Source organism: Grammomys surdaster, unplaced genomic scaffold, assembly GCF_004785775.1.
Source record: "Grammomys surdaster isolate TR1022 unplaced genomic scaffold, NIH_TR_1.0 126176, whole genome shotgun sequence".
NCBI classification, from domain to species: domain Eukaryota; kingdom Metazoa; phylum Chordata; class Mammalia; order Rodentia; family Muridae; genus Grammomys; species Grammomys surdaster.
Window position 1 is genome coordinate 6404158 of NW_021620983.1, and position 22522 is coordinate 6426679.

The 22522-nt window shown below is 44.4% G+C and overlaps 1 long non-coding RNA gene across 1 annotated transcript in view; it reads right to left on the bottom strand.

The window, feature by feature from the left end:
* Window positions 1–21659: 21659 nt before the first annotated feature.
* LOC114612635 overlaps window positions 21660–22522 on the bottom strand; it is a 1692-nt gene continuing 829 nt past the window's right edge. Inside the window, exon 3 of the long non-coding RNA XR_003710055.1 lies at window positions 21660–22205. This is a non-coding gene — a long non-coding RNA (uncharacterized LOC114612635). The remainder of the gene's footprint in view (window positions 22206–22522) is intronic.

The window sequence follows — 22522 nt, forward strand, 5'->3', positions numbered from 1 at the left end:
AAGGCAACGCACCACAGTCCACACATGAAAGCTGCCCAAGGAATAATGTGTGAAATTCTCTGTGCAGAGGGTCACCCAGAGCAGGCGAAGGTTGTCCTCAGGTCCTGTGGTGGTACCAACACCTCAAAGCTGGAACCAGAAGCATCTTCAGTTTGAGGGAGACTAGACTGCATAGTCTGTCTCATGAACAAACAAAAAATTCCTTTGATTATAATTTTTAGGAAAGGCTTTTCCAAAATGAGCCCGCAGGTTAAACATCAAAGACACTGAGAGGTCTTGAAATATCAAATTTGGAACAAAAGGCTTGAGTGGCCACAAGCAGATAGAGATCTGCTCTGCGGACTCGCCAGCTAACACTCCGTAACTAAGCCCTCCTGACATGCTGTCTTACCACTGCACATAGAACGGAGCAAAATCCTCCAAGAGTCACATGACTTGTCCCGCCTTCCTCTCTGACGTCAGTTCCCATCCTCCCTGCCTCCTTGTCCCGCCTCCCTCTTTGACATCAGTTCCCATCCTTTCTGCCTCTGGCCTCTTCAGTACTGGAAGGTCTCCGTAGTGTGAGGTGTACTCACTCACACGGAAAGACCTTGACAAAAGTACAGAAGACAAAGTTTTATGAACATGTAGTAGAAACATGTGCTTGAATATAAGAATGGTGTAAACAAATTATTGAGATGCTAGTCTAGGACCCACAGAAGTCTATGGAAAGACAATACCAGGAGAGGTAGAGTCAGGCTAACAAGTTGGCCCTGCTTGGTTGGGAGGAAAGAAGGCATATATTATTAAAGAGAAATAAAAATTGATCATAGCTCACATATAGCTCACAATCAAATCAGACCTCCCTGTCAGTGGATTCTACATCTGCTGATTCAACAAAATGCAGATATACATACACATCAAATAAAAATTAAATCCTACAGAAGAAACAGAGGAAGAAGTACTTGCGCTGACCAGTATTTGCAGTGTATTAGGTCTTGTAAGTCACTTAGAGATCAAGTATACGTGAGGATGAAGGGAAGGTTATACACCAACAGTATGACACTATACAGAAGAGAATTGAGCACCCACACATTTTGGTCACTTTAGAAGAACCTGGACTCAACCCCTTGGGGATACCAATATACTTCAAGCTTAACTACCCCTAAGCATGTAGGCAAAACTGGTCACCCCAGTTTCCCTGAAGTGCTGACTGTAATCTTAAACAAACAACTCCTTAAGCATTTGTTCCTGTCAGTATGGTTCAATTAAATGAAAGTGATTGGTTAGAAACATGCCAAGTTCACGTGATCTACCTGCCTGAAAGAACGTAAGTGATGGACAGCTAATCATGGAAAGGTCAAAGCTCGTCCTCGGTTCTGATGTATAGGCTGCAGGGTAATGGGTGGGGGTTCACACCACCTTCCACTTAACATCTTATTTTTTAATTTAATTATTTTGATATTTTATCTATTTATATAGCATTTGTTTATATTATATATAACATATATACTATATTACACTTACATATAAGTAAAAATATAAATACAAATTTATTTATGTAATATATAATTTAAATTTAATATATTTTATTATTTTATTTTTATGGCAATACACCTTTAAATTCTCCTCTCAGATTAATCTGATTTATTCCAGACATGACTGCGTACCCAAAGACAGTTAAGATGATTAATTATTCCTCTCTAGGGGCCTGCAGGGGAGGTGTCTGCCTAGTGTCTGGTAGATGGAGGGCTGAGAGACCCCGAAACCAGAGAGTCTGTGGTGTTTGTAATTCTTCCAGAGGAAATATGCACTCTGACCTTTCTGAGGAAGCTTGGAGCCTTGTTGTGTGTGATGTTGTGGTTACCAGAACTGGAAAGTGGAAAGTCAGGAAGAGAACTTTCTGATTACCGCATACATTTTCCAGTCTTAGGGGTCAAACTTTTCTTTTGAACGACATTGTTTTTCTTCCCAAATATCCCAAGAGTTTCTTTCGTTGTTTTGCTTCTGGGGACTGGGATTGCATGGGATTGAAGACTTTACAGTGTAGGTTATCCAGAACTGGTGTGTGTTTCAATAGCCCTCCACAGCCCCGGTGTGGTAGCTTTCAGTGTCAGATTCCCTATATAGCCACAAAGCGATGTATTCCTCGTTCAGAAATTCAAGTACCAGAACATGAATATTAAATAATTTTCCATAAAAAATATTCATACCACGCTAGTAAGCGTTCTTCTTGCTTTCCTGCTGTCTGACTGAGGTGTGGTCAGTCCGCTGTATGCACCGCAGCCCTGAACACAAGTTTGTGTGGTGGGTGTGGGTTCTGGGACAGCTCAGACTGTCAGGTTTTCGAAGGAAGAGCTCCACCTGCTGAGGCATCTTGCCAGCCCTGGTGGTGCGGATCTCTAAGTCGTTACACTTCTCCTTGCTGTAACAAAGTTGCCTACACTAGCAGCTTGAAGAAGGAGTCTCTATTTTGGCTTGCGGTTTGAGAATGGAGTCAATCCATCATGGCGAGGTACTTGGGACTGGGGGGAGGGGGAAGAGAGGAGAGGAGGGAGAGGTAGAGGGGGAGGGGGAGGGAGAGGGAGAAATGCAATGCTTAGCGCACTCTCCTCTTTTTCCTCTTTTTTTCCATCCATGACCCATAGGGTGGTGCTGCCTACTTCAAGATGGGTCTTCTCCACTGCGTGTAAACATCGCTGGAATTGCTCTTAGAGAGCTAGATCTCCTGAGTGCTTCTAAATCCAGTCAAGTTGACTGTGAGATCGCGCACAAGCGAAGTTAAGAGGATATCCTGCTGGAGTCAGTTCTCTCCCTCCACCACTGGGTGCTGGGGATGGAACTCTGGTCATCAGACTTGGCAGCCAGTACCTTTACCACTGAGCCATCTTGCTGACCCGGCCCAGGTAGATAGACTTAACGCTCAAACCAGATGGGCTTTTGATCAGTAAGGTTTGTTGATAGGAAAAGAGCCCTGCTTATCCAAAAACTGGCTGGGGTCCTTCCTCCTCCGATTGAGCCTCTAGGCTTTGTTTTGTCTCTAGAGCTGATGAATGCTAGGTTTGGAGAATTGTGAAGTAATTTTTCTCTTAAAATCTTCTGGCCAGAATTCAACTATCTTGGCATTTGACTTTAATACTTAAAGAGCTATACACCGAGAAATCGATCAGTTAGCAATCTCATAAAGTGGCAGAGATTTCCAAGGTAGCCCAAGTAATGAACCACTGGTGGGAATACAAACAAACACCCATACAGTAGTTATTCGTTTTTACTCACAAGGAAACTGTCAAGCTCTGTGAATATTATTATAACAAGTGTTTCAGAAAAGAGCTAACTGTAGAACGGTTTGATTATCAAGGTCGAGCCAATGAGATCATTAGAGAGTGTCTCTCCTCCGTGAGCGACTGTGGTGAAGTATTTTACTGTTTAATAATGACCCAGAAAAACTTAAGTGACACAGCGTATTAGATGCTTGTCTGGTTTCTGTAGCAAAATATTCAACAAAAACAATTTAAGTGAGAAAGCTTTTACTTATGGGGTGGGGAAAGTCACGTAGACAGCAGGAGAGGGCTGGCTGCCATCCAGTCAGGAGGCAGAAAGTAGTTGATGCTTGTGCTAGGCTTGCCTTCTCTTCTGTGTAGGGCTCTGCCCACATTTAGTTTGTTCAAGACTTCCAACCTCAGCTTAATGTAGATAATCCCTTACAGATGTGCCCAGGGATTTCTTTCCGCGGTGGTTCTAAATCCCGTCAAACTGACAATCTAGATTCACCATCAGACACAGCTTTCTGTAAATCAGAGTTAAGTTACTAGGCCCACATATTTAAAAGTGTTATCTCCCATCAAAAGTAAAACAGTCGGTCGCCTTGATGGACAGGACACTTGACATTTCCCATGGCTAGTAACCGACAGTGTCCTCTGAGCTCTCGTTGACAGGCTATGGATCATTTAACCACGCTGTTCCCAGCCGTGGCTGCAGGATCAGCTGTTTGCTTCCTTTTCCAGTATCAGAGAGATCACAGTACTCTGGCCCTTCTGGGGGTTGTTTAAAGGGGGAAAATATACAATATAACCTTGAAAACAAAAGCAATTAGCCCAGTAGGGGACTGAATGCATAACTTCTACCAATTACTGTCACATGAGTGCCACTTTCTACACAGAAGACCAACTGTGCCTGCAATGTCAGGCCCCTGACACTATAACGGTTATGTTCTTAATGGGCTTTTTGCTTTCGTGGGGGTTCTGTGAACTGTGCACAGCAACCACATGCAGTCAACTGAGTTCCGGCTCAAATGAAGGCTTCTGCTGGCAAGTTGGTTCAGGGGGTAAATTCACTTTCTGCTAAGCCTGACATCCCAAGTTTGATCCCCTGACCCCACATAACAGAAGGAGAGAATTGATTCCCTCATGTTTTTCTCTGACCCCCACGGCATGGGCTTTGCCATCAGCAATACAATAAGTAAATGTAATTTTGAAAGTCAATTAAGAGGCTTAATTTGTCTTTTACCTCCTGGAAACTGTCATAATGGGGTGCTACATTTATAATAACAGGAATTTCTTTCTAAAAAAGATTTGCTTATCTTATGTGCGTGTATATTTGCCTGTGTGAGTTTATGTGTACCATACACATTTGGGAGTATACAGAGGCCAGAGGAGGGTATGGATCCCCTGGAGCTGGAGTTCTAGGTAGTTGTGAGCTGCCCCGTGGTTCTGCAAAAGCAGGAAGGGTACCTTTGAAGCAGACCTGAAATGGGAAGGATTTAGAAATCGCTCAAGGTCTGACTTGTTCCCGGGCAGCTGCCATGTTCCCACTGTTCCCTCTTTGACTGTGGCTCTGGCTAGCTAGAAGCGCTGGCTCTGGCACCCATGAGACATTACCATGGTGGCTGGTTCCCTCCATCAGCTCCATGGAGACCATGCTCCAAAGTATGGATCTTGGGCTAACCCCATCACCCTCATGGTTCTCTGCTAAGCCCCAGACAATATCCGCCATGCTCGTGGTACCTGGTAGAATGAAGACTCTTAAAACTTTAAGATTATCCAATAGATTTATATATTTGGAAATGCTCCATTACCAAGATGCCCACACAGTTAGATTTTTTTTTACCCAATATCTAACCTTTAGATACAAACTGTTATCCAGGACTGCTTTTGACCCATCTGTCTTCTTCCTTCTTTTTTCTCCTCCCTCTCTTTTTCCTCCCAACTCTTCTCTCTGCCTACCTCTTCCACTGCCCAATCACTGAGCTCCACTGCAAATACAATGTAGCAAGAAAATATCCTGCAACACAGAATCATTGGTCTGGCCCCAACAACAGGAATTTACTTGAATTTCTAGATGGTTTAACTTGCGACCATCCAACCAACTGCCAACAGGTACCTGCCATGGCGATATGACTCCCCAGTGCCACACTGATAGGTGCTGTCTCCTGAGCTGCTTTGTTTTGTTTGTTTGCCTAGCAACCTAAGTCTGTGACTTCTTCCAACAGCATCTGGGACACTTAGCATGTAGCACCCCATCCATGTCTGCAAACGATGCAGGCATGCATTTCTTGACAGACATGATTCTTAGTCAGCTGGGAGCTGATAGTCCACAGCCCCTCCATCCAGACGCCAGTGTCCTTACTCATACATTGTTGTAGAGCAGAGGCCACTGGCAAGACTTTCACTGTTCCTGAACCTAAATCGTGGATTAGAAGCAGCTTTGCTCCAACCAGGATGCTGCTGACGTCACTGTTGCTTGTGTGTGTGTGTGTGCTTTCAATTCACATGTTCTCAGTAACCCCCCCCCCATCAGTCATCTGGCTTAAAAAAATCACCATTTTTTCCTTTTTGCTTCATTTTTAAGAAGTAATATATGTTCATGACAAAAACAAACAAACAAACAACAAACCATCCACTGCACGGCTGGGCCAGTGAGGTGACTCAGCTGGTAAAAGAACTTGCTACTAAATTTGACAACCTGAGTTGTACCCCAGGACACACATGGTGGAAGGAGAGAATTGACTTCTGCAAGTTGTCCCCTGATCTACACACACACACACACACACACACACACACACTTCTGTTCCCTTGGATACTATATATGTGTTTTGTAAGTATAAACAATAGATGTGTATTTTTGTTTTTAAAAAAACTATTTTAGATTTTTCTACTTAAAATGTATTTCACCAATTTCCCCGATCATTATGTCTAAAATCTCATTTTTTCTCATTCTAAACACGACCAGCAGCATTGTATAAACATCACTTGTGCTGTGAATGGGGAATCCCAGAATGAGAACACTGGCGAGCAGGCTCATTCAGCAGTGCAGTAATCTGGTCCATGCCCAACTTCCTACTCAGTGACCATTGGTGTTGGCGTCTCCTGGTTACAGAATGATTCTAAGTCATAGCAGAAAGCATATTGGGATGGACCAGATCACCTCCTCAGGTGAAGGGTTGTCTTTTCAAGAGTGAAGGGACCTTCCCAGAAAGCCTTTGGCAAGCTTCCCCTCCTGTGCCACAGTCACAAGTCACATCTAACCCCAAATTGATAAAAAGCATCGGGGCATGATGCTTGCCTAAGCTCAATTAGGATGTACCCTCGGAATGACCTGGAGATGGGTAAGCAGGTCACAGGGCTGAATGTTGACAGAACCAGAGCTCTGCACATGAGGATTGCTGTGTAGAAGACACTTGGCGATATATCTTTCTTATTCGTTACCAAAATGCTGTTAGGTATTCCAAGGTGTTTTCTCCTTCATCTAAATCTGAGCGCACCTGCCAATCATCTCACAGTCCATTAGCGTCATAAAGAAATTACAGATATTTTCTATAACTGTTGGGCGTCTACGTCCAGGGAGAAGGCACTTTATGCTGTTGTATTGTCCGCCCATGAATGTGGTTCTGTCTTCCTTCCTTGAGTCCTTGACGGAGTTCAAGAATCCTTCATAAAAGTCTACGTTAGTTCCTCTATATTTTAGTTTTATTACTGTTGATATATCATACTTACAGCTATTTTCTAGTAGATTGTTGCTGCCTTAGGAGACTGCTGTTCTGTTTATATGCCGCCCTCGCACTGAGTAGCCTGGGCGCCTACTCTGCTAAGAGTCCACGGGGCTGACAGACGGCTCGGGTTTAAGAGTGCCTGCTCTTCAGGGAGCCCGAGTTCAATTTTCAGCACTGAACAGCTCCAGGCAGTGCATCGCCCTCTTGTGGCCGTCATAGACACTGCCTGCACATGCACAAACATTCAGACACTCGCACTTCTACATGATTTAAAAATAAATCTTACAAAAAGGTTTCGTGACATCAATGCTGATTGTTTTGCTCTCTCCAGATCTTGTGCTTGTCATTATTTTCTTTGCCTTATTTTGTTGGCTAGGACTCTTACTAAACTAACAGAGAACACACAGGATATTAGATAGTGCCCGAGTCCTGGTTTTAAATAGAATGCATCTCATTATTAAATCAGATGACTGATGCCACCTTTGGGTAAGCAGCTCCTGAAGGTCTAGTTTCCCTCATCTTAAGTGGGAAGGTCCACATGGGAAGACGGCTGAGGCTGGCCCCCAAGTCGGTGCTATTTGTGTGTGTGTTAGCAGCGTTTGCTGGTCATTCGCCAGAGAAGTGGTTTTCAGAACATTCACACTTGATGAAAATATTTCACATAACTGGGTTATCAACAGCAGTGCTGCTGTTAGTCCTGAGAAGGGTGGAGCCGGGAGCCGGGAGCCGGGAGCCTGGAGCCTGGAGCCTGGAGCCTGGAGCCTGGAGCTGTAAACTCCCGATGAAACCATTGCATTAGTGTAGCTGTACGTCAGGACAGCAGTCAAGTTAAAAACTGCAAAGCTAAAATTGAGCCGCTGGGGAGTTCTGATCCACAGAAGCTCATTAGTGAAGCCATGTTACGCTGATGACTCTGACTCAGAGCTACGTTCAGCAGGGCATCGGATGCTCAGGGACCCCTATGAAAGGCCCATTAACTCTCTGTCAACCAGCAGCCAGACTGAACTGCCAGTCCTGTCCCAAGGGTGGTAGGATTCTGCGGCTCCAGGCCACACCTTCCTCTTCAACTGACTTATTGTTTCTTATCTTAAAATTGTAGGTAAAATTGTATTTATAGAAAAATCAAACTGACCCAATTCTGGGTGTAACACATATCCTTAGGCCACTGAGCCTCTGACTTTGCCAAAATAGTGCAACAAGCAAACGCAGAACTGAAAACTCTACCGCATAGCTGAGTCTGCCTCTGTGCCTAGCAGGATCTGGATTGCCTGGTCTACCAGATGGTTCTCTTTGTTTTTGTTACATGACTCTGCACAGGGCTCTCAGGGAGCCACCGTAGCTAAGACTTAGCAGACCTCTACTTAGCAAGGCAAGGGACCCAGCTCAGAAACACCCAGGTGCATATTTGCATACGTAAAAAATGGGAGGAAATGGGTTTGGCCACACAGGCTTGTGGTCCTAGCATTCAGGAAGTTGAGGTGGGAAAATTGTGAGCTCCGGGTCAGAATATGCAGCAAGACCCAGTCTAAACACAGGTAAAGCAACAGAGACAGTCAGACAGACAGACAGACAGACAGATGGCCAGACAGACAGACAGACAGGTGGGAGATCAGAGGCAGGAGCATCTCACATTCCCATTTGTCTCTTACTTTGCTTTAGAGTAAAATCAACTTATTTGTTCGGATTTGAACCCGTTTTGCTTCTGACATCATTATTATGCTCAGAAGGAACCTACGTGCCCATTGTCTGTCACCAAAAGACAGTTTGCTCTGTCTGCCCTTGCAGTCCAACATAAATTGGCTTAGGTGTGGAAAAGGAGTGTCAAAAGTTGGAAAGAATCTGCTTGATGCTGGTGTGCCTAAATGGACACCTGTTCATAGGTGTTTTATCAGCACTCAATAAAGCTTCGGGCATATGTACAAAAAGATTGTTTTCAAACTAAAATCAGGAGTTATACAATACATAAAAATGATTCAGGTAACATTTTTCTGTTATTATTTTATAATAATAATAATAATTATTATTAATTATTATATTTACTCTTTTTTTTACAGTCTAGTCATTGTCCCCTTCACAGTCTGATCTCCAACAATTCCCCATTCCATTCCTCCTCCCCCCTCTTCAAGAGGATGGCCCCACAACTCCCCCACCCAACCACACCTCCCCACACTCCCTGGGGTCTCAAGTCTCTTGAGAGTTAGGTGCATCTTGTCTCACTGAGGCCAGACCAGGCAGTCCTCTGCTGTGTATGTGTCAGGGGCCTCAGACCAGCTGGTATATGCTGCCTGGTTGGTGGCTCAGTGTCTGGGAGATCTCAGGGGTCAGGTTACTTGAGACTGCTGGTCTTCCTATAGGGTCATCCTCCTCCTCAGCTTCTTCCAGCTTTTCCCTAATTCAACCACAGGGGCCTCTAGAGGATGGAACCTTAGAGGAAATGCCCAACAGTGGGAAGAGGGAACTCATAGAGTCCACCTCCAGTAGAAAGACAGGGCATCAAGTGGAGGGATAGGGTTGCTATCCCATAGTCAAAATCTGACCCATAATTGTTCCTGTCTAAAAGAACTGCAGGGACAAAAATGGAGAAGAGACAGAGGGAAAGGAGGTCCAGTAACAGGCTCAAGTTGGAATCCATCTCAAGGGGAGGCTCCAAGGCCTGACTGATGCTATGATGTGCTTACAAGCAGGAGCCTAGCGTGCCTGCCCTATGAGAGTCCCAACAAGCAGCTGAAAGAGTCAGATGCAGATACCTACACCCAACCAATGGACAGGTTACAGGTTTTTAAAGTTATTTATATTTTTGGATTTTTTAGAATACTTGCATCTATATAGCAAAACCTCTCAGAGATGAGCCTTAAGCCTAGGCACACAAATCACTTATGTGTTATATACCTGCTTCATAGACCCAGGTAAAACAAACAGTTCCACTGTATACCTGCGCATGAGGCCCAAGTTCCCCTTGTTTCCTAAAAGAAGCACCTCTGTTCCTGACTCCAGCATCGTAGCTGGGGAGATGGCTCAGCCGTTGAGAGCGCACACTGCTCTTTCAGACACCCGAGTTTGGTTCTGGGCATCCACAGTGGCTCACAGTTATCTGTCATTTCAGCTCCAGAAGAAGCCAATGTCTCTGACCTCTGGGGCATCTGTACTCATGTGCACACAGCACAGACATCCACACAATTAACAATGAAAAACTAATAACTAAAAACGGTTATTAAACAGACCTCAATAGGTACAATCGGGTTTCTCGTCAGTCCTGTTGATGTTTGCATTTGTGAAACGTGTTCGTGGAACAGACTATTTTACCAACGCTGACTTTATCTTTTCTTTGCAGTTTGCTGAAGGCAAAGACAAATTCTGAAAGTCTGTGGATAGTTTCTTTCTGGATTCTCAGGACTAGGTCTATAACATAATTAAAACAGCAACAGTTCTGCCTGTCCTAATGGGTAGGGAGGGAACCCTCAGTGTCAGGGTGACATAATACCAGTTGTGAGTCATTGGTAGGGCACCCTCCTGGCATGGTCAAGGCCCTGGACTTGACCCCCAACAAAATAAGCCCTAAACAAAAGCAAACTAGCAATAATAAAAGCTTTCACCATTGTGCAAAATCTTCAGAGGGTTTCTACATGCAGACTTTGCAGCAGCCCTGTAAGGTTGTTATTATAAAGTAAGCCACTAGCTGATTCAATTCAATACTTTACATAGGGGATTCTGTGACTGAGTAGTCGACCACAGACAGAGCTGAGCCCAAGAAGTCTAATTCTTTGTTGTTGTTGTTGTTGTTGTTTTTTGAGACAGGGCTTCTCTGTGTAGCTCTGGCTGTCCTGGAACTCACTCTGTATACAAGGCTGGCCTCGAACTCAGGAATCCGCCTGCCTCTGCCTCCCAAGTGCTGGGATTAAAGGCATGAGCCACCACTGCCCGGCTAGAAGTCTAATTCTTAAATATAGACTCTTGTTTTTATTTTTACTTTATTTTATTTTTAATTTTATTTAATCTTTTTCTTTACACTTCAGATTTTATCCCCCACCCTCTGACTGTCCCACATCCCATACTTCCTTCCCCCACTTCTCCAAGAGGATGTATCCATTCCCACCCCCACCCCACCAGACCTCCCCACTCCCTGGGGCTTCCAGTTTCTTGAGAGTTAGGTGCATCTTCTCTGAACCCAGGCCCAGCAGTCCTCTGCTGTGTATGTGTTGGGGGCCTCATATCAGCTGGTGTATGCTGCCTGGTTGGTGGTCCAGTGTCTGAGAGATCTCAGGGTTCCAGGTTAATTCAGACTGCTAGTCCTCCTACAGGGTCACCCTTATTTTCTGCATTTATGCCTGTGGACTGTGTGTGTGCCTGGTGCCTGCAATAGATTCCCTGGAACTAGTGTTAGAGGTGGTTGTGGGCTGGCTGGCTTGTAGGTGCTGGGAATTAAACTAAGTCCTAGGTCCTCCAGAGGAGAGCCAGGGCTCTTAATCCTTGACCACCTCTCCAGCCCCAGCACAGGCTGTGTGTGTGTGTGAGTTACTTTGTTGGTTTGCTTTGAGTGACAGAGACTTGCTGTGTAGCTCAGACCAGTCTCCTTTTGTAATTCTCTGCAGGCTGCCAAGGGCTAGATGATAGGTGCTCACTGCAGGAGGCTTCAGGTGTAGGCAGTTAGATATGCTGCCATGTTTTTTGTGTGTGTGTGTGTGTGTGTGTATCTGTGTGTGAGTAGGTGTGTAGAGTGTGTTTGTCTGTGTGTCTGTGTGTGAGTGTATATGCCTGTGTGTGTGTCTCTGTGTGTATAAGTGTGTGTAAAAGTGTGTGCGAGTGTTTGTGAGTGTGTGTGTCGAGGGATGATGACGTCAGTGAAGAGTTAACTTGCTCCTCTCCAACCAATGCATCTTTTTTCCCCCATGGATTTTCTCTTTTATTATGACCTGAGAATCAGAAAGACTTAAACCAAGGACAAATACCATGTGACATTTTAAAAATATTCACCTTTATGGAGAATGGTGTTATATACGTACAGAGATCAACAGTTTTATTTGTATGCAAATTTATACTAATTTAATCTGTATTCTAGTTTCCCCCAAATATTCACAAAACTTTAACAACTATAATGCAAAAGTTCCTAATGAGCCGGGCCGTGGCAGCACACGCCTTTAATCCCAGCACTTGGGAGGCAGAGGCAGGTGGATTTATGAGTTTGAGGCCAGCCTGGTTTACAGAGTGAGTTCCAGGACAGTCAGGGCTACACAGAGAAAGAAACCCTGTCTCGAAACAAAACAAAACAAAACAAAACAAAACAAAACAAAACAAAACAAAACAAAACAGTTTCTAATGGGACCAATTAAAAATTGCAATTACACATGCGTAAATTATCGATCATTGTTTTTAATCTTTTTGATGCATTTATTTAAATGTAAAATGTGTGTGCATGTGTGTGTGGGGGGCACACAGGTGCCAGGACATGATGTACATGTGGGGACCAGAAGACCTGTGGGGTCGGTCCAGTCCTTCACCACATGGGGCACAAGATTGAACAAATCATTCGGCTTAGCCACAAGCACTTAACACCCGCTGATCCACCTCTCTGGCCCTTAAATTTTTCTTTTCTTTCTTTTTTCTGTTTTATTTTATGAATGCAGGCGGTTTGTCTATATACCAAGAGTATGCAGTACCCAAAGAGGTCAGAAGAGGGCATCAGATCCCCTGGGATTGGAGTCATAGACAGTTATGAGCCGTGTGTGGGTGCTGGGAATCAAACCTGGGTCCCCCGGAAGAACAGTCAGTGCTCTTAACAACTGAGTCATTTGCAGTACTCTGAATATTTCTCAGTGCTGTGAAGACAGTAAATTATACCCTAGACAGCGCAGCATTTACAGCCCTTCATGATGCTCGTGCCTGGTTGTCTTCTATTTCTTTGCTGTTGGTGAGGGACGTCTGCTGCTCTTTCTCTCACAGAGGATTGGGCACCAGACACATAGAGACATTCTCAATTCCAGTTCATGTCCAGCCTGTTTGCCTGCTTGTCAGAGCAGAATCCATCACTGTTACTTTCTCAGGTATTTAGTCCACCGCTCAATTCCTTCTTAGTGTTAGAAATCATCTACGCACCCACGGGGGTGACCCTAAACGTATTCTTAGTGCCTTTCAGAAGAGAACAGAGCCCAGTATCTTTCCTAGAACCAAGCACATCTATCGGTCGTTCCCAATATCCCCAGCTCAGAAACCCCAGTGTGTACAGGTAAGATCTCTAATGCAGTGATATATCCAGACAGAGATAAGACATTAAAAGAGACATAGGGTAGTGGGGTATGGTAATGCATTCTGGTGGGTGGAAGGTGCACCTCAGAAGCCCAAGCCCCATTCCTGCCCACGCTGTGAGATGCAACCAGTACCCAGACCTGACTCTTGTCTCAACTATCATAAGCATGGTATCACTAGATATTGCCAAACTGGAGGGACAAAATGTCCTTGATTGTAAACCACCGGTAACAGAGTAGTAGAAAAAAAAAAAAAAAAGCATGTTGAGGCTCGGAGAACCAGACTCAAGGAGAAACCCCTTCGGTCTTAGCCCCTGCACTGCTGATCGGCCACTGCTGATCGGCAGGTAAGATCAGGAGCCTGCAGAACACGAAACAGCTGGGAGCTGGGAGAGAGGCCGGGAGACAGCAAAGGCAGGAAAGCCTAAGATGTCAAGTGTTCTTGGTTTTTTTTTGGCTTTGGGAAATGAAAGGGGATTGGTGACCGTCCAAGGGTGATTCTGGGGAACTGTATGTAAGTGGTGTGTGGTGACATATCCCTGCAATCTCAGCACACAGAGGATTGTCTTGAGTTTGAGGCCATCCTGGCCTACATAATGAAGATAAGAGCTTGAATGAGGAATGTCTCCCAAATGTTCTAGTGTTTGAATGGTTGGTCCCCATCCCTTAGGAGGAGGAGCCTTGCTGATGGAAGTAGGTCCCTCGAGGTGGACACTGGGAGTTTGTAGTGTCATTTCCAGTTTGCTTTCTGCATCGTGCATTTGCAGTTGAAGATGTCATTTCTCATCTTCCAGCTGTGATATCCAGCTGCCACGTGTCGCCAGCTGCCATGTGTCCTCTGACATTGTGGGTTCCCTATCTGATAGGCAAAAAATATGCTTTTTTCCCCTTTCTTCTTCTTTTTTCTTTTCTAGTCAAGTTGTTTTATCACAGCAACAAAGTAACTAACACTTTGATCTTAATCTCAGAACAAAGACCTGAACTTACCGGTTTTTGCAGAGTTTTGTTTTGTTTTGCTGATATTCCAGGTTGGTGTCAAACTACTCAATAACTGGAGGATGCTGTCGATGATAAGATGCTCTTAACTCCGTCTTCTGAGTGCGGGAATACAGGCGGGTGTCACCACACCAGCTTTATACCATGCCACGGCTCTGTGACGCCAGGCAAGCCCTTTCTACCAACTGAGCCGCACCAGGCCCTTTAAATGCTTGTGGTAAATGGTCATAGGAAGACATGTGAAGGTAGCTATGTTTTAGGTGTCAGCAATTTGTGTAGGCATTCTGCCATGCTTGGGTGTATCAATTGGAAAACACAGTATATTGCTGGAGATTATTCTGACTCCATCTGAAAGGCCATGTGGTGAGTGACAACGGTTGGAATTTGGTTGTCTCTGTTAACCTTTAATTATTTTAATTATTTACTGCTCTTACTAGTCTGTCTATCTTTGTATTTCCAAGGGTATTTTAACGAATGCCAGATGCTTAGGCTGTTATTTCCTGTAGCAGGAGATGCCGGCTCCATAGTGTACCGTTACAATGTTTTAAGGCATCCTATCTTTCTAGATAGTAACTTGTGCACATCTTATGTGTCTTCTAAGTTGATTTCAATGTCGTTTTCAAGTTCACATCTCTGGAGGAAACATTTTTTTGCCATCTGGGACACCTATAAAAAGAACATTTAGACAATTTCATTTTCTGAGCTAGACAGTGGTGGTTTACTTCCAGCACTAAGGGAAAATAATTGGCAATATTTTTGCAGCGAGAACGCACCATAATTTGTTTCGCTATATGGGAAACATAAATCAATTTTTTCAAGAAGTAACACTCAGCACTTGGTTGTCTTTGGTTTTGCTTTATAGCTGCAGCCCCCAGAAACGTATTCGACATAACAAAGATCCAAAACTCTTCAGTGGCCCTCACTTCTTACAGGATTTATTTATTTATTTTTTGAATCTTCCCATTCCAAGTCTACTGCCTCTGTTTATTCTGCCCCCTCCTCCCCCACTTCCTTTGCTTTCTCTTCCTCATCTTCCCCCCCTCTTTGCTACTCTATTTTTCCTTTTCCTATCCCCCCCCCACTGTTTCTCTGTCATCTTGGTTAATTCTTTCTCTCTCTTCTGTCTATTGCTTTCAGTTAACTTTTCCCAAATGTTGGAGCCTTTGGTAGTTTTGCTAAGTTTCTTTCTCATGGACAGAATTGCTGCAATTAAGAAAAAAAATCCTCCACCTAAAACATTCTTAATCTTTTCATTGTTTCTCTTTATGGGCTTGTATGGAAAGAGTTAATCCCATGCACAACTAAACTCTCTCTGGAGAGACTGCGGATGATGACGGCTCTCCTTACATAGTAACAGAACTGTCGTGAGAGAGCCTAATCCTTGGGATGATTAAAAGAAAGGATCTAAGGAGATTAGATTTTAATTTTGCACATGGTGAAATTAAAACTTTCTTAGCTGCAGTCCTGAGTTGTGAACTATTCATAGTCGTATAATCAGCATTACCACAATTGAAATGGAGAACAGTTTTACAGCCCCGAGTGATTTATCATGATACCTTCTTGTCATCATTTCCTGCAGAATCCCAGTGCCTGGTACCACTGAGCTAAATGGTGCTGTGGGAGTCTGCCTTTCTGCCACGTGATGGAATGGGATTGCACTGTAGCAGCCTGTAGAGTGCATGGGTCTTTCCACTTACTGTGATGTGTTTTGAGATGTGTTCTTGTATTGATGGCTGTTCTTTCTTAACTGTTGACTCGGGCCCTTTTATAAATGCTTCAGAATTTGACATCCACCAGCAAAAGGGTATTTGGGCTATTTCCACGTTGGGCAACTATGTATTAGGCTGCTGTAAATATCTGCGTACAGGTTTTTGTGTGAATCGAGTCTCTGTTTCTTTTGGATAAATAAAGGACAGTGGGATTGGTGACTCTATGTCAGCAATGTCAGGCTTTCCCAGCATCCTGTCAGGATGCCTTCCTACCAGTGATGGATGGGAGCTCTCTCTGCTTTGCATGCTCACGAGAATTTACTATTGTCACTGGCTTTGAGTAAATTAGTCTTTTATTACTTTATTAATTATTATTTAATGAATAGTATAATCTGGTAGATTCTTAGTTATGGTTCACTATAGTTTTTAAATAACCTCAGAGTAAATTACAATGAGCTCCAGATATTAGTGTGGTGATTCTCCTTTTGTATCTGGATTTTGTGAAAATGAGCATCAAACTCTCTTCCTATTTTTATTTCGTCATTTGTTTATTGGAGGTAGAGAATTATACACGTGAGGCTGTTCCTGAGCTTCTGATTCTATCTCAGGAGTGCTGGGAACACAGGTGTGCACAAAATAACACAGGTGTGCACATCACACAGGTGTGCACATCACGCCTTTGTTCCTAGTGATTTAGGGTTTTCAATGTTTTTCTTTTCCAGAAGGACCTTTCTCAGACCACTGTGCTTCTCTCATGGACACGAGAAATTAAACGGCCTTTAAAACTTAACCGGAAATAGTGGCTTTTCAGTTCATTTCTCACACCAGAGAGAATTAAAGATGCAGACAGTCACAGGTACGTTACTTATTATTTTTACTTTCTTTTATGTGTGTGAGTGCTTTGCTATCCTGTGCACCAGTGCATGGTTGGTGGCCATGGAGACCAGAAGAGGGCATGAGATCCCTTGGAACTGGAGCTCTGGATGGTTGTGAGCCACTGTGTGGGTGCTGGGAGCTGAACCAGAGTCTTCTGCAAGAACAGCAAGTGCTGGTAAACACTGAGCGATCTCTCTAGTCTGAGTAGCAAACTTTACCTAGAGAAATTGAGGAAAAATGAAAGACCCCCCCCCCAAAGTGGGTGTGGGGGATTCTTAAGAGAGAAAAAAGTCCTTTCGGCTTCTTTATCTGATCGTCGTTGTAGGACTGGACAGAAAACGGACAAATAGGTAATTGCATCAATTGGCCGGTTAGAGAGAGCCACACCCTGTGCATGCTTCCCTGGCCCATCTAGGGAGGTGATCATGCTGTGTTTACACGCTGCACATCCAGTCCTGGGGTTTATTGGATAGTTTTGTGTCAACTTGATTCAAACTAGGTTCAATCATCTGTGAAGAGGGAACCTCAAAAGAGAAAATCTCTCTCTCAGATTGGGCTGTCGGCAAGTCTGTGGGGCGTTTCCTTGATTAATGACCGATGGGGAAAGCTCCGCCCACTGTGGGTGTGGCCTCCTCTGAGCAGGTGATCCTGGGTTGTGTAAGAAAGCAGTCTGAGCAAGCCATGGGGAACAAGGCACTAAGCAGTGATCCTCCAAGGCCTCTACATCAGCTCCTGCTTCGAGGTTCCTTACTTGAGCTTCTACCCTGACTTCCCTACCCTGACTTCCCTGGAGGGAATGTTGCTTTAGGTCACGGTATTTATCACATCCCTGACTCCTGCCTGGTTAGTTGTTGAATGTGACTGTTTGCTAATGAGTTCTCACCTCTTTTCTGAAATAGGTGGGGGCTTTCTTAGAGCCTTTTGCAATGAGTTAGATAGGTCTTTCAGCTCCAGCAGGCCTGCCGAAGGCTGGCCCAGAGCCCTGTGCTTTTTTCTCTCAGTCTGTTTGGCTACCTCCTACCATGCTGCGAGCTTTGTCTGTCATCCCTGGTCTAAAACCCTCATCTCTCCTTTAACGCCATCATCCATTGTGTGTTTCCCTATGTCCAACGTACAGAGAGCATTAGCTCCCGAATCAGCTATGCGGCTTGTGTATACTCATTAGCATATGCTAATTACACATAATGACAGGACTTGATGTAGATTTTCATGGATATGTAATATATTCTTTTTATACTCATTTCTTTCATTCCGTTGCCACTGACCTCTTTCCCTTTCTCACATCTTTATTTATTTATCTGTCTGTCTGTTTATTTTGGTGTGTGTTTGAGTGCTTTGCCTGCGTCTGTGTCTGTACACTATATGCATACAGTCCCAAGGAGGACAGAAGAGGTCGTGAGAGCTCCGTTTATTGTTATTTTTTTGTTTCATTTGTTCATCCATGCATTCAATTGTTCATTCATTTGTATATTTGCATATTTATTACTTTAAGGGAATGGGAGGCAATTTTTTTATGTTAACGTTGAAATATTTTATAGTATGTCTTTACTATTTCTTCTTTAAAATTATTTTTCTTTTTTAATTGGTTATTTTATTTATTTATATTTCAAATGTTATCCTTCTTCCCTGTTTCCTCTCTGCAATCCCCCTCATCCCATCCTCCTCTGCCCCTGCTTCTATGAGGGTGCTCCCCCACCCACCTACCCACTCCCACCTCACTGCCCTAGCATTCCCTACTCTGGGGTATCGAGCCTCCACAGGGTCAAGGGCCTTCCCTCTCATTGATGCCAGATAAGGCAGCCCTCTGCTATATATGCAGCTGGAGCCATGGGCCCCTCTGTGATGGTTTGTATATGTTCAGCCTAGGGAGTGGCACTATTAGAAGGTATGGCCTTGTTGGAGTAGGTGTGTCACTGTGGGTGTGGGTTTTAAGACCCTCCTCCTAGCTGCCTGGAAGTAAGTATTCTGCTAGCAGCCTTCAGATGAAGATGTAGACCTCTTAGCTCCTCCTGCACCATGCCTGCCTGGATGCTGCCATGCTCCCGCCTTGATGAAAATGGACTGAACCTCTGAACCTGTAAGCCAGTCCCAGTTAAATGTTGTCCTTTATAAGACTTGCCTTGGTCATGGTGTCTGTTCAGTACAACCCTCACTAAGACACATGGTGACTCTCCACTGTCTGTATTCTTGTCTCAGTTTATCTGATACTCTCTCCTGGCTTCCGTAGGCACCAGACACTAACATGGTACACAGATATACATACAGCCCAAACACCCATACACATACATTTTAAAAAGATTAAACTAAAAGAAACTGGACAATCATACCGTCTCATTTAGAGCTAAAATACTAATACATAGAAAACTACATCTGGGGGATGAGGCTAGCTGAGTTAGTACATAGCACTTACAATCTAAGCAGTAAGACCCGAGTTCACTCCTCAGCACCCACATACAAAGTAGGCACAGTGGCATGTGACTATGATCCCACCTCTGTGTGGAGGCAAATCCAGGAAGACCCCTGGACCAGAGGGTCAGCCACCTAGACAAACTGCTGAGCTGGCAGTTCAGTGAGGAAACCTTCTCTCAAAAAATTAAGGTGGCCAGAGGCTCACTCAAAGCAGGAGCCACCCCAAGTGTGTGGTGGAGAGATGGAAGAGAGAGAAGCAGAAGGGTTCAAGCTCTATGAAGTGAGGCAGAACTCGGAGGTGCTGAGGAACAGCCTGATGTATGTGAGTAGCCTGCGCTGCTGCCAGAGGCCATGGTGAAGTCTCAGGCCATGCTGCTGTAGAGGGCTATGTCTGGGTCTGTGGCCACGCAGCAAGAGGGTTGATGTCTGTGACCCATGCTACCACCAGAGGCTATGTGGATGTCCCTTGTCTGGGCTGCCACCTGGGACCATGTTGATGTCCAAGGGCTGTGCAGAGCCGGCTCCACCCCTTACTGGCTGAGGCATTCAAGAGAGCTGGGCCCTGCACCTTGCCTGGGCAGCACAGTAGAGCCCATTCTGCAGGCACACAGAGTCCAGTGCTGGTCACAAGTCTTATCGAATGCTGTTACTATGCATTTGTGGTTTGGATAAAACTCAAGAAATGTGTTTGGGGGCAGCTACACAACCTGGGCTGAGTTAGAATAAGCTGTGAAGTTTTCCACAATTATCCTTTTTTTTTTTTTTCAGCCCAGGAGTAAATTATCAGCGGTTATTGAGACAAAATGGTTACCTGACAAGAGCAGCTTAAGGAAGCTCACATGTGTGTGCGTGTGTGAGTGTCTAATTACATGGCATCCACAGTCAGAAGCAACTTTTCACTACATTCTATTAAGTGTCTCTCAAAGATGCCACCTTGTGGGACCGGGTGACATCACTGCCAGAGTTCTTCTACAAGCATTAGAGTAGAAAGGACAGTGTTAGAGATCTCAGCCCTGGGCTTTAAGTGTCTAGAAGTAAAGTCTCCAAAGTCACCCTCTGCTAGGCCAATGTAGACAACTGTTTGGGGCTACTGCCTTCTGCACATCCTTCAGATTGGGTCATGGTGTTGGGGGTCATGGTATTGGGGGTCACAGTGTTGGGGATCATAGTGTTGGGGGCTCATGGTGTTCGGGGTCATGGTGTTGGGGGTCACAGTGTTGTGCAGTCATGGTGTTGGCAGGTCATAATATTGGGGAGTCACAGCATTGGAGGACCATACTGTCCTCCATCATGCTGCTAAAATATACTGTAGAGTTCAACTACCTCATAGAGAAAGTGATGTCAAATGTCTTTTCTTCTTTCCCATGAGAACGAGAACTTTTCCTGAATTTCTTCTAGGATTGGGACAGAGAAGAAGAAGTTTAGCTAACCAAGGCTGTATCAACGCCCAGCCACTTGGTGTGTTGGGTTTCTCCCATGACTCAGGTCTTCACTGATTGATCTGAGTCACAATAAAGAAACTAGTTTATATGAGTCACTCACTTCTCCTTCCCCCTGATCCCTTCAAGGTCAGGGAGCATGACCATGAAGCAAGCTGTTGAGAATTAGCACATACGCACTATATTTCTGCTTTTAATTAGAATTTTATTATCTTTAAATACATTTTATTATCTATGTTTAAGACTTACAACATACATTATGGGACACACATGGAAGGTCATATAATGAAACAAAATAACAAAGCATCACATGTAACTGCTGTCTTTGGTGACAGGAGCTGCTAAAACCAACTTTATTATTTTTTTTTACAATTATCTCTAATATAATACTATTTTATTTATGATAGTGTTTATGTTGTGTTAGTTCTGTGGACTTCATCATCCTTTGACCTAAAATGTTTCTCTCTTCCTCATCTCTGGTTCCAGCTCAGCACTTTCCTTTTTTCTCTGATTATTTTTCTAAAGATTCCTCACCTGAGGGCTGGGGTGATTCCCCAGAGGGTAAAATGCTCACTGTACAAGCAAGATGAGCAGAGTTCAGATCTTCACAATGCTCAAAAAGGTGGGCGTGATGACATGCATTTGTAATCCCAGTGTTCCCCGTGGCAAGATGGGAGGCGGAGACAGGACGATCCCTGGAAACTCACAGATGCTAGTCAGGCATGCTGAGGGGGTGAGCAGAAGACCCCGTCTCTGATGAGGTGGAAAGTGAGGTCTGCCACCTGAAGTCAGGCTGAAAGGCTCGATTTTGATTTGATATTTACAACAGATACTACAGTCCTTAGCTGTTTCCCCAAGACTGTGCCATATACGGTTATTAGTGTAACGCTGAGGAATCCCCGCTGGACACCAGTGGGGATTCCTCACTGCCCACTTAACAAGTGAGTGAACTAGTGCCTGCTAACACCCCTCGTCGTCAGCAGCTGGAGCAAGGCTCCTATACAGAGGTCATTTTCCCTTCCCACTTCCTAAGTGTGCACAGTCTGGCAGTGTAGTGACTGTCATATTCCTTTTGCTTTTCCCCATTAAATATATGCGTGATCCCATGGGATCAGACTCCTCCCCTACCTTCACTGATTAAATACCAATAGGAACCGATGCTTCTATGATAATGGCAACACCACTCACAGCAGTCAAGAGACGGAGACATCCCAAATGTTCATAAAGTGATGGATACAGGAAATGTGGCGCATTTACACAACAGAGTACTACTCAGCCATTAAGAGAGTAAAACCCCATCTTGTTTGCCAATGTGAGTAAAAGTGGAGGACATTGTGTTAAACAAAAAAGCCAGGCTGGGTGTGCTGGCTCCTTCTTGTAATACTGGCACGGGCGAGGCAGAGACATGCAGATCCCTGAGGGTTGCTGGCTGCTTTCCTAGTCTGTGTGGTGAGGGTGGATTAATCCACTCAAGTCACTGTCCACACAAACCACAGTGAATGGGGACTGAGGGATGACACTGGAAGTTGTCCTCGCCTCTACACACGTGTCTGGACACGTACACACAACCCTGCAAGTACAGTAGAGCAAAGCAACAGTGAAGGGACGGAGGCACCGGTAAAATGGCGGCCATGCTCTGCTGCATCCTGTCGCTGTGTCACACGCATTCATAAGAAAGTGGTTCATCTCCACTGTCAGGCTGACTGCGTGGAGGAATGCCTAGGGCATCAGTGGAGCAAGCTTCGTGTGTCCGTGATGACATTTCCAGGCAACTAGATCACAAGGCCTCTAAGCTAACTGGTGGCTTACTTTACTCATGAATTCATAATATAGTTAATATTATAATATAATATAATATAATATAATATAATATAATATAATATAATA